This window comes from Lathyrus oleraceus, chromosome 5, assembly GCF_024323335.1.
Source record: "Lathyrus oleraceus cultivar Zhongwan6 chromosome 5, CAAS_Psat_ZW6_1.0, whole genome shotgun sequence".
NCBI lineage: Eukaryota > Viridiplantae > Streptophyta > Magnoliopsida > Fabales > Fabaceae > Lathyrus > Lathyrus oleraceus.
This window is the reverse complement of record NC_066583.1, coordinates 72,237,823-72,253,375: the sequence shown is the minus strand read 5'-3', so window position 1 is coordinate 72,253,375 and position 15,553 is coordinate 72,237,823.

The window sequence follows — 15,553 nt, the reverse complement described above, 5'->3', positions numbered from 1 at the left end:
GAACAAATCACAAATCCGCACGGGAAACCAAAATAGGGTTTAATAACAAACCACAAACTGCTGAAGAGCAGGAAAATAGGATTTACAACTACCGGGTAGTAGGTAGAAAACCAAAAAACTCTGGCTGGAGAATAAAAGGTGTATAACCACAAATTCTGTTAAGAAAGCCAGGAAAAGATAGGACTTACAACTACCGGTTACTGGGTAGAGGCCCAAAAACATTCCGCTGGGGAACAACCCACTGGGAAGCACAGGATATCTGACAAATAGCCAATTCGGGAATGATCCGAAAAGACAGGCTGAATAAAGACATGTCCTAATGAGGATGTAACTCAAATAGGAAAATCCATCCCAATATATGTGTTGGGAGGAAACGGAAGAAACCGTCATCCACGAGGATATATCTCAGTGGGGAACTGCAGAAGGAAAGACAAACATATTTTCTGCTTATGGGGTTGACTCTATATGGAGAGATTTATAAACACCCGACATCTGCTTAGGGAGATCTGTAAAGAGATCTATATCACCCAAAAGCAGGAGACACGACAAACAAAAGATATATGGCGAGAAATGCAACATGAATATCTGAATGTTTTACGAATATGTATGAATATGCGTGATTTATGTTTGATGAATGCTGACAAAACAGACAATTCTAACACAAACAAGTTCAGGAACTGAACGTCCGGTATTATACTTCCAGGGGAAAAAACCAGCTGGAGAGCCAATCTGCGGAGATCTACATGCTGAAAAGCAAAGATCTGCATGTACTGCTGAAGAAGCAAATTCACACAACTCCACTGGGGAACAACCCACTGAGGGAGAATGATATCATCCAGATAGAATCTAACTGCATAAGCAATTCTACTGGGGAACACTGTCGGCTACTCTCTTGGGGACAACCCACTGAGGGAGGACAGACCAAACAAATATATTCTGCAACAAACCACTCCACTTGGGGAGAATACACATAGCAAACTGATCACAACAGGTAGATTCTGCAATACAAGCCATTCTACTGAGGATCACAAACAGTCAGGAAATAAAATCCGTTCACTGGAGGCAAAAGCCATCATCCGACCATATCGGGGATCGAAAGAGTAGTCAACAGGCGAAACTGCCATAACAAATAAATCTGCAGGCTAAGCTGAGAAAAAGATGGTTGCAAATACTGGGATACCAACCCAAATCAAGCAACGAGTAGGAAAATAAATCCTGCTCTGCTGGAGAGAATAACTCTGATGGAGAGATAGCAACAATTCCGCAGACGACTTTGCCGGGGAGAAGGGTAAAGTACCGGGTATCAAACCACTGACTTACCGAGTCTTCAAAAAGAAAGCGATCGTGCTGAGGAGACAGACAGTTCCTGCTGGCACACTGCATGGGGAAAAGCGGTAACAACTCCACTTGCAACCCTGGTGGGGATATCAATAACAACTCTACTCGCGACTCCGAGGGGAGTATCAATCAATGGCTATACTCATGACTGTGCTGAGGAGACAAATAAAGTCTGGGGATACGACCCACTAGAGAAAGTGACGGGGCACCAGGATGACAAACCATCAACCGCCGAAACTTCTACAAGAAAAACACCCATGCTAGGGGAAACTGCTGCTGGAGAGTACGAAGTCTTCAACAACACATCACTTGCGACTATACTGGGGAACAGCCCCAACAACAACTTTGTTTGAGGAACAACCCCAACAAAGGTCTGAAGAAAGAAGATACCACCAAACCAGGAATATGAACCAATGTCTTACCTGTTGGGAATCATGCCACCCTCGGGAGAGCACTGAGACATTCTTGAGTATCCTTTCAATCTTGTGAATGCTCACTTTGTTTAAAACAAAAATTTTGAAAAATTTGATTTGTTTAAAACAATGACATTTTTATCAATTTAAAACATGCAAAACATTTGTTGAATTGAAACAAATAAGAGTGCAAATAATTGGATAAAAAGCTCAAATTGATTTGATGGAATGGTAGTCCGCAAATGGCAAGACTCCATAGATCTGTACAAATTTGAAATCAGTGATATATATTGGAAGAGGGCTATATTGAACATAATGATCCTTTCTCTACCAATTTGAATCTCGATGTATCCGAAGCTTCAGTTGACGACGAATCGAGAATCTTCTGACGAAATGACGACTGATGAACAGAAAGTCTTGTCAGGATGCAGTTACTTGCCAAATCCCTAACTTTTGCCTAGATTGCCCCAGAGTGAGGTACTCAATCTAGCGGGATGCAAATATTTTCTTTTTTTCAAGTCTCTAACTTTTGCCTGGATTACCCTTGCGGGTTCTCCACCGAGACGCTCATTTTTGCCTAAGCCGCCCTTTCGGGTTTTCAACTTAGCGAGCAATTCTGTTTTTTTCATTCTTTTTTTCATTTGCATATACTTTTTTTTTTTTTTTTTTTTTTTTTAGGCAAAGTATCTCTTGACTGCATCTGAATTCACAGGACGAGTGAAATCCTCCCCATCCATTGTTGTAAGCATCAAAGCTCCGCCTGAAAAGGCTCTCTTAACAACATATGGACCCTCGTAGTTTGGAGTCCACTTGCCCCTGGAATCGGGCGCGAAAGACAAAACTTTCTTGAGCACGAGGTCACCTTCTCGGAACACGCGAGGCTTGACCTTCTTGTCGAATGCTTTCTTCATTCTCTGCTGATATAACTGACCATGGCACATGGCAGTTAATCGCTTCTCTTCGATCAGATTCAACTGGTCATATCGACTCTGAATCCATTCAGCATCAGTCAACTTGGCTTCCATCAAGACTCGCATTGATGGGATCTCCACCTCTACTGGGAGAACGGCTTCCATGCCATAAACAAGAGAGAAAGGGGTTGCCCCTGTTGAAGTGCGTACAGACGTACGATATCCATGCAAAGCAAATGGCAGCATCTCATGCCAATCTTTGTACGTGACAGTCATCTTCTGGATAATCCTCTTGATGTTCTTGTTAGCAGCTTCAACAGCCCCATTCATCTTAGGTCTGTAAGGAGAGGAATTATGGTGTGCAATCTTGAATTCAGCGCACAATTCATCCATCATCTTGTTATTCAGATTGGATCCATTATCAGTAATGATCCTTTCTGGCACACCATAACGGCAAATCAGCTGATTCTTGATAAACTTCACAACCACCTGCCTGGTTACATTCGCGTATGACGCGGCTTCAACCCATTTGGTGAAGTAATCAATTGCTACGAGAATAAACCGATGTCCATTGGACGCTTTCGGCTCAATCATACCTATCATGTCGATTCCCCACATAGAGAAAGGCCATGGTGACGAAATCACATTCAGGAGTGTCGGAGGAATATGAATCTTATCCGCATAAATTTGACACTTGTGACATTTCTTCACATATTTGCAACAGTCAGACTCCATTGTCAGCCAATAGTAGCCCGCTCTCAACATTTTCTTAGCCATGGCATGTCCATTGGAATGAGTACCAAATGAACCTTCATGGACCTCAATCATCAACAGGTTTGCTTCGTGTCTATCCACGCATCTGAGCAAAACCATATCAAAATTTCTCTTGTACAGCACTTCTCCACTGAGGTAGAAACTGCCTGACAACCTTCTCAAAGTTTTCCTATCTTTGTTTGATGCCCCAGGCGGGTAGACCTGGTTCTGGAGGAAATTCTTGATATCAAAATACCAAGGCTTGTCATCTTTCACGTCTTCAATTGCAAATATGTGAGCTGGTCTATCCAAGCGCATCATAGTAATATTGGGAACATCATTCCACCATCTGACAACAATCATGGAAGCAAGCGTAGCAAGGGCATCTGCCATCCGATTATCCTCTCGAGGAATATGATAAAATTCAACTTCTGTGAAGAAAGTTGAAATTCTCCTTGCATAATCTCTGTATGGGATGAGACCTGGTTGATTTGTCTCCCATTCGCCTTTGATCTGATTGACAACCAAAGCTGAATCACCATAGACATCAAGATATTTGATTCTCAAATCAATGCATTCTTCAAGTCCCATAATACAGGCTTCGTACTCTGCCATATTATTCGTGCATTTGAAAGTTAGCCTTGCTGTAAATGGAATGTGCGAGCCCTGGGGATTAACAATTACTGCCCCAATTCCATTTCCATATTGATTAACAGCGCCATCGAACACCATCGTCCATCTGGAACCAGGTTCTGGACCTTCATCAAGTGTAGGCTCATCGCAATCTTTCATCTTCAAATACAGAATTTCCTCGTCCGGGAAGTCATACTGAACAGACTGATGATCTTCAATTGGCTGGTGCGCTAAATGGTCAGCCAAGATACTACCTTTGATAGCTTTCTGAGCTCGATACTCGATATCATACTCAGACAACAGCATCTGCCAACGGGCAATCCTCCCAGTTAAAGCAGGCTTCTCGAAGATATACTTAATTGGATCCATTCTGGATATCAACCAAGTTGTATGATTTATCATGTACTGGCGCAAACGCTTAGCTGCCCAAGCTAAAGCACAGCACGTCTTCTCAAGCATAGAGTACCGAGACTCACAATCAGTAAACTTCTTACTGAGGTAGTATATAGCAAACTCCTTCTTCCCTGATTCATCTTGTTGACCGAGTACACAACCCATCGAGTCTTCAAGAACTGTCAAGTACATAATCAGAGGTCTTCCTTCTACTGGCGGAGACAAAATCGGAGGTTCAGACAGATAATCCTTGATACTGTCGAAAGCTTTCTGGCAATCCTCGGTCCAATCATGAGACTGATCTTTCCGGAGGAGCTTAAATATCGGCGCACATGTGGCAGTCATGTGGGATATAAATCTGGAAATGTAATTCAAGCGGCCAAGAAAACCTCGGACTTGCTTCTCAGTTTTGGGTGCGGGCATCTCTTGTATTGCTTTGACCTTGGCAGGATCAACCTCAATACCTCTTTCGCTTACCACAAAACCCAACAACTTGCCGGAACGGACTCCAAAAGTACATTTGTTCGGATTCAGGCGAAGCTGGAATTTCCTCAAACGCTGAAAAAGCTTCAACAAATGCTCAATATGCTCAACTTCCGTTCGGGACTTAGCAATCATATCATCAACATAGACTTCTATCTCCTTGTGCATCATATCATGAAACAAGGTAGTCATAGCTCGTTGATACGTGGCTCCGGCGTTCTTCAAACCGAAGGGCATCACTCGATAACAGAATGTTCCCCAAGGTGTGATGAATGTTGTCTTCTCCATATCCTCTGGTGCCATCTTGATTTGATTATATCCGGAAAATCCGTCCATAAAGGAAAAGACTTTGAATTTAGCTGTATTGTCTACCAACATGTCAATGTGTGGTAGAGGAAAATCGTCTTTTGGGCTAGCTTTATTCAAATCTCTGTAATCAACGCACATACGGACTTTTCCGTCCTTCTTAGGAACAGGCACAATATTGGCCACCCATTGAGGATATGTCGAAGTCACCAGAAACCCCGCATCAATTTGCTTCTGAACTTCCTCTTTGATCTTCACTGCCATATCTGGATGAGTTCTTCTGAGCTTCTGCTTCACAGGCACGCACTCAGGCTTCAAAGGCAGGAAATGTTGCACAATATCTGTATCTAAACCCGGCATGTCTTCATATGACCAAGCAAAGATATCTGAATATTCTCGTAGCAAGCTGATCAAATCTTCCTTAACAGACTCTTCAAGAAGTGCCCCAATCTTCACCAGGCGCTCACAATCTTCGGATCCCAAGTTGACTGTTTCCAAGTCTTCGAGATGCGGCTGAATGATCTTCTCTTCGTGCTCAAGGAGACGGGTGATCTCATCAGGAATCTCTTCAACGTCATCTTCTTCTGCCTCAAATACAGGGAATTCAAAATTGGGAGATGGCGTTGGATCATTATGTTCAATGGGTTTTAGGATCAACCTGCATAATGATTTTGGTTAAGAAAACTTCATAATTTTAAGCAAACAAATCATTATGCAGATGAAAGAATGTTGCTTTTACAGCTTTTATTTTTGTTTTTATGGTTTTTTTTTGTGATCACTGATTTCATAAAGAAAAGCAAAAAGTGAAAACAAAGGAAAAACAAATGTTTTGACAATGCAAAAATTGAATGAAAACATCATTGTATATATGCTTTGCCAACAATGTCATCACTTCTCCTTTTGGCATGGGAGAAGGGTTTTAAACAAAATGAACAAATTACTCTGATCTATGGATAACTGTAGGAACATCCACAGCGACCCAATTGTGGCAGACACCACCAGGAATAACAAAATTGTTCAAGTCTTCTGCATCTTCTTCTTCAATGATAGCAGCAGCTTCCTCTTCTGCAGGTTGATAAGCGTGAATGAATCCTCCACTCGTGAACAGACCTTGCTCGTTGCATGCCCCAGAACCAAAGCCAATGCCAGCCCGGGATCGGTTATCTTCAAGTTCAAGCACTTTCCCTAATCCAGCAACTGCACCACATTCAATGGCCAGCTTAGCATCACGGTAGGAAGTGAATGAAGGAGACTTCTTCTCGATTGGTTTGTCAATAGATAAAGCTTGGAACTGAGTTCCGACTTCATCCTCTGCATCAATATACGAGAAAGAAGATAGATTACTGACCAGGAGAGCCTTTTCTCCCCCTACTACAACCAATTTCTTGTTTTTGACAAACTTCAGCTTTTGGTGTAGGGTGGATGTCACGGCGCCAGCCTCGTGAATCCATGGTCTGCCTAAGAGACAGCTGTATGATGGGTGAATATCCATTACTTGAAAAGTGATCTGGAAATCACTTGGTCCAATCTTGATTGGGAGATCCACTTCCCCAATCACGGTCTTGCGCGACCCATCAAAAGCTTTAACAACAACCCCACTCTGCCTCATAGGAGGACCTTGATATGACAATCTGGAGAGTGTGGATTTTGGCAATACATTTAAAGAAGATCCAGTGTCCACCAACACATTGGACATTGCATCAGATTTGCAATTCATAGATATATGTAAAGCCATGTTGTGGTCTGTTCCCTCCTCAGGGAGATCAGCGTCACAAAAGCTCAAAGTGTTGCAAGCAGTAATGTTTGCAACAATGCTATCAAATTGTTCCAGGGTGACGTCGTGATCGACATATGCCAGGTCCAAGACTTTCTGCAGAGACTCCCTATGAGGCTCTGAATTCAGCAATAGAGAAAGAATGGAGATCTTGGAGGGCGTGTGTAGAAGCTGGTCTACAATATTATACTCGCTCTTTCTGATGAGCCTCAGCATCTCATCAGATTCTTCATCAACAATGCCACTCGGGCCATCTGAAGAAACAGGAGTCTTTTGTACAGACGAGGAGGGTTTGGCAACATCAAGTGCCGGATTCTGAACATTCACAGCAGTCCCCACAGGACGCTCAACAGATTCAGAAGCAACAGCCTTAGCAGGCGCAGAAAAGACACGACCACTGCGGGTCAATCCACTAACATCAGCAATAGTGGTCACGGAAGTAGACGACAGAGGTACCTCAACCCCATCCTGGACAGCAACAGGATTGTACCGGAACGGTACGGCTTTATCAGATGAATACGGCACAGGGCCGGCTGGTTTGATGATCAAAGCAGGGGAAGCCTTAGGCTTGTTGCTATTATAACGAATAACAACGGGCTCAGGCAATTTGAACACCCGGGGAGACAAACACTCACTTCGGGCTCAACTACATCCACATTGCGATTCTGGAGAATCTCAATGGTACCTTCATTCAACATCATTTGCAGTTCTCGGCGAACCTGATCACAACCCAAGCGGTTAACAGAACAGACACGGCACTGGTCATGGTTATGCTTCAAATAGCTGTGCTGACACAGCATCTTATGTAATCCAACCAATGACTGCCGGATATGACTGATGTACTTCACCTTGTACTTCCCAAGGTCTTCCTGAATCATATTCACAGACTTCCCATGCGAAGGCAATGGGTTCCTGGTGACGTTCGGGTTAGAGTCTTCAAAACTCAGAATTCCACTTCTCATAAGGTCTTGAACCTTATTCTTCAGCGGGAAACAGTTCTCTACATTGTGGCCCGGAGCACCGGAATGGTAGGCACAATGCTGGTCTGGTTTGTACCACCATTGCGGGTTGGCAGGAATAGCAGGAGGATCCCTGGGAGAAACCAATTTCCTCTCCAACAAGGAGGGATAAAGCTCTGTATATGTCATCGGAATAGGGTCGAAGCTGACCTTCTTCCTATCATAACTCACATTTGCTTGATTGGTTGTACTTCCACGAGGCTGGTAAGCCTGTTGCTGTGGACGCTGCTGTTGCTGTTGATATTGCGGTTGTGGATATTGCTGCTGATGCTGATATTGCTGAGCATTATCCTTGAATACAGGTGCCACATTAGCCACCTGGTGCTGATGTCTGGAATGTCGTGCAGGCTTCCTCTGAACAGAGGGTCTTCGATGTTTGGGCTGAGACTGCACAGCATGCGCTTCACCTTCTTTCCTCTTAAACGCTCCATATCGTTTAGAGGAAGAACCATCATCTTTGGCTAACCGTCCTTCGCGGACACCTTCTTCAAGACGCATCCCCATGTTCACCATCTCGGTGAAATCAGAGGGAGCGCTGGCCACCATTCTCTCATAATAAAATGACCCAAGAGTCTTTAGAAAGATCTTGGTCATCTCCTTCTCCTCTAATGGTGGAGTAATTTGAGCTGCCAGCTCACGCCATCTCTGGGCGTACTCCTTGAACGTCTCTTTGTCCTTTTGTGACATAGACCTGAGTTGATCTCTGTCAGGCGCCATGTCAACATTGTATTTATATTGCTTGACGAAAGCTTCGCCAAGGTCATTGAAAGAGCGGATGTTGGCACTGTCCAGACTCATGTACCAACGGAGAGCAGCACCAGACAAACTGTCTTGGAAGTAGTGGATCAAGAGTTGATCGTTGTCGGTCTGCGTAGACATCTTTCTGGCATACATAACCAAGTGTGCCAAAGGACAAGTGTTCCCTTTATACTTTTCAAAGTCTGGGACCTTGAATTTAACAGGTATTTTAACACCGGGAACTAGGCAGAGTTCGGCTGCTGACTTGCCGAAGAGATCTTTGCCTCTAAGAGTTCTCAATTCCTTTCTCAGCTCAAGGAATTGATCGTTCATTGCGTCCATTTTCTCATGAACATCTGAGCCCTCAGACGCTTCAGAGTGATAAATGGTGTCGTCTACCCTAGGCATGGTATGCACGACAGGAGGAACAGGAATAGGGACCGGGCTAGATGCCGGCATTTGAGCAAATGTAGGAGCTGGCAGATCAGGCATAAAGCCAGGAGGCATCCCCCAAGGAAAACCGGGAGGCATGGCGTTTGGCTGATGGGCACTGACAGGCACCGATGAAGTAGCTATTTCTGATATTACCGTCCGCTGAACGGGAGTTGCTGGCTGAGGAGCAGGCTGATTCTGGGCGGCCAGAAGTTGCTCCATCAGAGCGCCAAGTCTGGCGACTTCATCTCTCAAACTCTGATTCTCTTGTTCCAACTGCTCCATGATCCTTGCAGAGTTGACCCTTGTATAATACCGGTGAGTCAGCTTGTCTTCAAAATAAATGAAGATCAAAGGGTTAGAACCAGAAGACCAGAAAAATGGGTACCTGTTTATGCAAGAATGATGCATGAAATGCTTGTGCAAATGCTTTGATCTTCAAGGAACCCTTAGGGTATTCATTTGCAATATTTTGAATATTTAAACATTTTGATTGCTCATGGAAAATATTTCATTCAAAATATTAAGACAAAGAAGTACAGCATTCTTTTAAATATTACAAAGAGAAAAGGTAAATAACATCCTATGGATCCCTATTAGCTCGGGATGCTGGAAGACGAGAAGTGTACAACTTCTTGATCTCTCTCTCATAGGCAGCCTCCATATCAGCCTTCTCTTTTGCAAGTTGATCATACTTCCTTTTCCAGAATTTGGATGACTGAGGAAGCAGAGAAGTCCAAGTGTCGTTCGGATCCTCGATCACTCGGTGCTCGAGAAATTCAATCATATCATCCTTCTCCTTGAGCTGCTGCAGCAATTCCTCTCTCTCGCGGATCCAGGCACGCGAAAGGTCTTCTTCTCTCAACTCCTCTACACGTTGGGTAGGGAGGGTTGAAGGCCCAGCCACATCCAACGGTGTAGGTCTCGGATGATCGTATGGCATCAGGTAGGTAGCCGCCCTCTGTCTGACCCAAGAGGTATAGGGCTCCAAAGCAATGCAGTTCTTCGGACCCAACTCATTCCTACCCTTTATGCGAATATTGCGCCAAGCGCGGACAAATCTGGCTTTCAGGCCTTGGGGATCTTTACCCTCCTGAAAGAACACACCTTCTAACAGAATGTTATGGGGTTTATCCTTTAGGGGGAACCCAAGCTGACGACGTGCAAGCGTAGGGTTGTAGGTAATCCCACCACATGTACCAAGAAGAGGCACATTGGGGAATTCACCACAAGAATTGATGATCTGAACGGTATCGTACACGCGATCATACCAGGTGATATCATCATTGGTGAGAGACATGAGTCTCTGAGACCACCGTAGACATCCCTTGTTCTCCTTGAAAGCAACTGTCTGCGGCAAGTGCGAAATAAACCACTTGTACAGCAGGGGTAGACAGCAGACAATGACTCCTCCATTCTTCATATTCCTCAGGTGCATGGAGACATACGCATCACCCAACAAGGTCGGAACCGGATTAAGAACTGAAAAGATCCTAATGGCGTTCATGTCGACGAACTTGTCGAAGTTGGGAAACAGCACCAATCCATAGATAAGCAATACGAATAGAGCCTCAAAGGCATCCTCACTCATGGCCTTCCCATAAAAAGTGGCTTGAGCAATAAGGAACTCGGAGGGAAAACCCTGAATTCCGCCTTTGATAGTCAGATTAGCTCTAATCAAATCTTCATCTATGTGCAACAAGCTGGAAATCTCTCGAGCAGATGGAATACTCTCTAAGCCACTGAACGGCACTTGATCCAGAATCGGAATCCCAATAAGGTGAGAGTATTCTTCCAAAGTCGGCAACAACTGGAAGTCCGGGAATAAGAAACAATGATAGAGCGGATCATAGAACTGAGCCAGAGTGCTCATTAATCCCTCATCCACTTGAGTAGTCAATAGCGGCAGGAGCTTCCCATAGCGAGCTTTGAAACCCAAGGGATCTAATACATACGATGTCAGATTCCTTAACTCTTTTACATCGGGCTGCTTAAAGCTGTACTTCTTTGTATGCCTTTTCGGTCTTTCCATGTCTGAAAATTTTGCAAATAACCCTTTAAGTTCCTTGAAAATTTTCTCTTTTGATGACATGAATGCGGATGAATGCGTGAATGCATGAATGCAACAAACACACTCAAGGCTCAAGCAAAGCACACCAAACAAAGGTCGTGGGAAAGCTTTAGGTATCCCTAATATCAATCATCCATTTTGGTGGATTTAGGTTTTCACCTTATCGACACCCAAGTTCCATTGATATTAACGGTACATGAACCGGTTCAAACATTCCTAATATCAACCAGCCGCTTTGATGGATTTTAGGTTTTACACCTGATCCGGGATCCATTGATATTAACAATGTTTGAACGACTCAACCACGAATCACGGGTTTGTTGAGAGTCACGAGCATGGAGTCTCAGTTAAGAACCACCCAAAGGGAGTGTACTAGGGTTTAAACCTGCCAGACATGTTCTATCAGAGGTTCCCATAATCGTCGTTCCATCTTTCGAATATTATCGGAGGAACGAATACTCGTATTCCAAGAATATTCTCAAGAGAAACTCTTATGAGTGTAGTATCGCGTGACAATCGTATCAGAACTGACATCTGAACGACCTCCGCACTACGGTCCTAAAAATAGGCCAAGATGGGTTTGGTAAACTAAGGTCCTTGGCTTCTGCGGAACATGATTGAAAGAATAATGCCTAACCACAAATAACTTGTGTGACATTATTAGTTCAACATGGCCTCCACCAAGTGAATGGGCTCGCAAGTCAACTGGCTAAGGACTACTCCACACCAGTCGACGAGACTATGCCATTCTCCTATCCTAGAGAGCACTCGAGTTCGGGTATAGAACTCATCTCACAGATCACCAAAGCACACAGCAAATGTATATCAAGCAATTCACACATTACAATCAATACAGTCATCCCAAATTGTACAAAAATATGTCAGATAAAGAATAACGCTATAGCACAACAAGGGTGAAAAGTAGGCAATACCAACCAGAGACTCTGGGTATTTTATCCCCAGCAGAGTCGCCACTTTTCTGTAGCGGTGTATTCGTCGCTATATGATCTATCGATTAAATCATAAGCTAAGAGATACATTGAAATTTTGAGTCGCCACCGCACTTTTATTTATCCAAAGGACTGGCTAAAAAGCGAACAAAAGCCTAAGAAGTTTTACACGTAGAAAACTAATAAAAAGATCAGAGAGTCTGGGTAAGGGGTAAATTACGCAATGGGAAGGTGTTAGGCACCCACTACGTCCTAGGTACTCCTAGGGAGCCCTTTTCACACTTGTTATGCAAAATTATTATTTGTTATGACATAAAGATTGTGCAAACATGATTGGGATGGTGAGAAAAGAATATACAAGTTTATTATTATTGGGTTCGAACGGATGAACCCGTTGCCTACGTACCTTCCATCAAAGGTAAGGATCAGAACGCCGTAGTTCGGCTAAAAGATTTCCAAAAGTGGGTTAGGTTCAATTTTAAACACAAACCCTAGGTCTTACGTTATCCACGGGAGAAAACTCAACCTTATACAAACAACAACGTCCACCATGTGAGAACAGCTTCAACTTGCCAGGGAGGGGTTAACCCTATAATAGGCAAGGAAGACTTACAATTCAATCACTAAAGACAGAAGGTGAGATTAACATCAACCACTAAGATAAATCAAACCTATAGCTCATGTATGAAAAGATTAATGGACAAAGCCAAAACAAGTGAATGAGTGAAGTTACTGATTATGATTATGAAAATGAAGTCAAAGTATAATTAAGGTCAATTCAGATGAGTATTATGAAAATGGAGTTTGAGAAAAAAGGTCAAGGATTTGAGTCCAGGTTTTTAGTTAGAAAACATGAAAATGTTTGCACAACACTTATGCCAAGTTTTAAAAGATAAAGTGTGAAAAGTCTAGGACATAATGAATGATGAATGGATGAAGGATGGATAGTAAAACTTCTTAGGAGGTTCACTTCTTGAAATCATATAGCAGATGATTCAAGTGTGTCCTTTGGAATAACAATGGATAATAACAAGCAAACAAAGCAAAGGCGGATATCGGATGCCAATCAATGGTCTTATACCAATCTCCTAAAACAAAACGGGATGTCAGAAGCCACTGAATGGACTTACACTAATCTCCTCAAAAGAAAACAAAGATGAAACATGGAAGTCAATTGCCAATCTATCTGGACTTAGGTTAACTCCACAGTATGGTCCTAGGAAATCCAATGCCACATCACAGGGACTTATAATGGATCCTCACATACAAGAACAAAAGCAACAACATGATCACAGGAATGCAAATGCCAATTTACAGGGACTTATAATTGCAACCTCTCATACAAACAGATGAACAAACTATGATCACAGGAAAGCAGATGCCAACTTACAGGGACTTATAACTGCAACCTCACATACAAATCAAACAGATCAAATTATGATCACAGGATAACAGATGCCAACTTACAGGGACTTATAACTGTATCCTCACATACAACATCAAACAGGTCAGATTATGATCACAGGATAACAGATGCCAACTTACAGGGACTTATAACTGTATCCTCACATACACACAGATAAACAGAAGATATGAGTGACCAATGAGGTCTTACACTCTATCCTTCCATATCACAGGAGCAAATGCCAAAGCAATGGACTTACAATTGTCCTCAATGGGCAAACCACAAATGATAACATCGCAAAACAGATGAGATGATCATGCATTAATGGCAATTGATGATGATGATAGATGCAAAGCATACAAGCAAACAATGCATATGAAGCAATCAATCAAGCAATGAATATCAAACAACACACTCTATAGCCAAACAATGGGGGCTCACACAAGAGGATTTGACTTTAAAAGCCCACTGTAATGGGTGAAGGTCGCTCTTAACCTGGCCATTGAGGGGCTCAGGTGAAGCAGATGAATAGGAAATGAGGGGTGTGCCTCATTGCTTCTATCTCAAAACAGAGAGAGCATATAAGAAAGTGTGGGAGTTCAGAAAGTAGGAACTCTCTCCACATTATTGACTCGATTAGATCTTGGGTATTTATCTCATTGCTTCAACCATGTAATGGGAGCAAAGAGAGGACACACTGAATAGTGGGGGATAGATTGCTTATCCCTACCTTCCACCAATTGCCTTACTTGAAGGACTTTTCCTGCTTAGGACAAAATTAAACACACACAGGCATTGCCTCTTAAGGAGGACTTCAGACAGTTTGCCCGGTCAAATAACAGACCGGGTCTCCAGACTACATGAAGAAGAAGTAATTATACCTCAAAGCAAATGCTAAAAAGCAAAGCAAGCAAGTTCAAAGAACTTAAGCAACTAAAGCACCTGAAAAAGTCAAACTCATTAGTAAACAAGTCAACAGTCAAAATCAAAGGAAATAAACCAAAAGTCACACAGTGGGACCAATTGTGCAAGGCACAAAGACTCAAGCCTATGAGTCAACCTACAAAACAAGTATTAGCACATGATAAACAAATCAACTCAATCAAAATTGAATGATCCTTGAAGCATTGGGGCTTAACCTGAAACAAACAGCTCAATTGTAAGCTTACAAGACCACTAGGACTAGCCTAGGGTCAGAGATGAAGGAAAAAAGTCAAGGCAGCAAGGGGAAGTCAACCCAAACCAAGACTAAATATTCAAGAAGCATTCTCAATTGGATTCATAACCAAATCATGCATCATGGTCATTTCATATGCAAAACAATGCAAAGCATGGCAAGGGAAGCACACAAAAGTCAACAGCAAAGACTTCATTCAAAAGTCAACTCAAACAATTTCAAAAATCATGAAATAAATCACACTCAATCCTAACATCTAACATGGTAGACATGTAAAATTTCATGGCATTTGGATGAGAGGAAGGCAGTCAATGAAATTCATGAAGTCAAATCAAATTCAAGTAAGCATGGTGAAAGTCAACAAGCATGGGTCAACTTCAAAAAATCATATCAATTTGAAAACAGAAGATAAATGAATGAGATTAACACCAATGCAAAGCTTGAGATGTCTAGTTATCACATATGAAATTTCATGATCATACAATAAGATTTGAGAATTTCACAAAAGATTTGGCAAGGCATAGCACAAAAAATCAACAAATGACCACATATGAAAGAAAATTCTCAATCAAATGGAAAACAGCATGATTAATTCCAAGAAAATTCATACATCAATTAGACATACAAGGGATCATTCATGCAAAATTTGGGGTCATTTGGATAAGGGGAAGTGTGTGAACAAAATTTGTGAAAATGCATGATCATGGCATAGCACCAAATGCAACACACAACTTCAAAAAATCATAACTATCAATCC